The sequence below is a fragment of the Schistocerca gregaria genome, unplaced genomic scaffold, assembly GCF_023897955.1.
Source record: "Schistocerca gregaria isolate iqSchGreg1 unplaced genomic scaffold, iqSchGreg1.2 ptg000680l, whole genome shotgun sequence".
NCBI lineage: Eukaryota > Metazoa > Arthropoda > Insecta > Orthoptera > Acrididae > Schistocerca > Schistocerca gregaria.
The window spans coordinates 97501-98879 of record NW_026062061.1 but is presented as its reverse complement, the minus strand read 5'-3'; the positions used below and the strand labels follow the sequence as shown (position 1 = coordinate 98879).

Here is a 1379-nt window from a genome sequence, read left to right as displayed (position 1 = left end):
AGGTGTTATATATCTCTGAGAGGAGGTGAGGGCTGGTATGCCATACCCTTTTGATTACTGCATCATCGATGCCATCAGGACCTGTTGCTCTTCCTGCTTTGCAGGCCTTAATAGCAGCGCCTATTTCCTCAGTTGTGAAGTCTGGATCTAGCTCCACATTGTTGTAACTCTCGTTTTCGAGTTTCACAACTAGCTGATCTTCACTATCCTGATCCGCATCGTCATCAGGTAAGAGGGTTTGGAGCAGTGATTTTATAGTCTCTTCCCATGTCATGGTAAGAGTCTGGTTCCCAGTTTTAATGTTGCTAACAACATTCTCTGTGCCATATTTTGGCTGGAGTACTCTTCTCGTTTTGGCCCATGGATCGTTTTTGTCACAGTCAGAGACCCACTTCTTCCATGTCTCTTCTTTTGCCTTGGCTATTTCCTTGTTGAACCGGTTTTTAATTTTGTTGTAGTTTCTCTTTGCAGCTACCAGAGCAGTTTCATTTTCAATTTTGCGTGTATGTAGATAGGGACAGCGGGAATCTCGTTAATCCATTCATGCGCGTCACTAATTAGATGACGAGGCATTTGGCTACCTTAAGAGAGTCATAGTTACTCCCGCCGTTTACCCGCGCTTGCTTGAATTTCTTCACGTTGACATTCAGAGCACTGGGCAGAAATCACATTGCGTCAACACCCGCTAGGGCCATCGCAATGCTTTGTTTTAATTAGACAGTCGGATTCCCCCAGTCCGTGCCAGTTCTGAGTTGATCGTTGAATGGCGGCCGAAGAGAATCCGCGCACCCGCGCGCCCCCGGAGGAGCACGCTAAGGCGGACGCGGCCTCGCAGCAAGGAAGATCCGTGGGAGGCCAAGGCACGGGACCGAGCTCGGATCCTGCACGCAGGTTGAAGCACCGGGGCGCGAACGCCGCGCAGGCGCGCGCATCCTGCACCGCCGGCCAGCACGAGGCCAACCAACGGCGAGAGCAGACCACGCCCGCGCTAAACGCCCGCACTTACCGGCACCCCTACGGCACTCACCTCGCCCAGGCCCGGCACGTTAGCGCTGACCCACTTCCCGACCAAGCCCGACACGCCCCGATCCTCAGAGCCAATCCTTATCCCGAAGTTACGGATCCAATTTGCCGACTTCCCTTACCTACATTATTCTATCGACTAGAGGCTCTTCACCTTGGAGACCTGCTGCGGATATGGGTACGAACCGGCGCGACACCTCCACGTGGCCCTCTCCCGGATTTTCAAGGTCCGAGGGGAAGATCGGGACACCGCCGCAACTGCGGTGCTCTTCGCGTTCCAAACCCTATCTCCCTGCTAGAGGATTCCAGGGAACTCGAACGCTCATGCAGAAAAGAAAACTCTTCCCCGATCTCCC

At 53.4% G+C, this 1379-nt stretch overlaps 1 pseudogene; it reads right to left on the bottom strand.

Annotated features, from left to right (window-relative positions):
* Nucleotides 1-435: 435 nt before the first annotated feature.
* The window catches only part of LOC126318730 (large subunit ribosomal RNA), a 3030-nt pseudogene continuing 2086 nt past the window's right edge, over nt 436-1379 (bottom strand).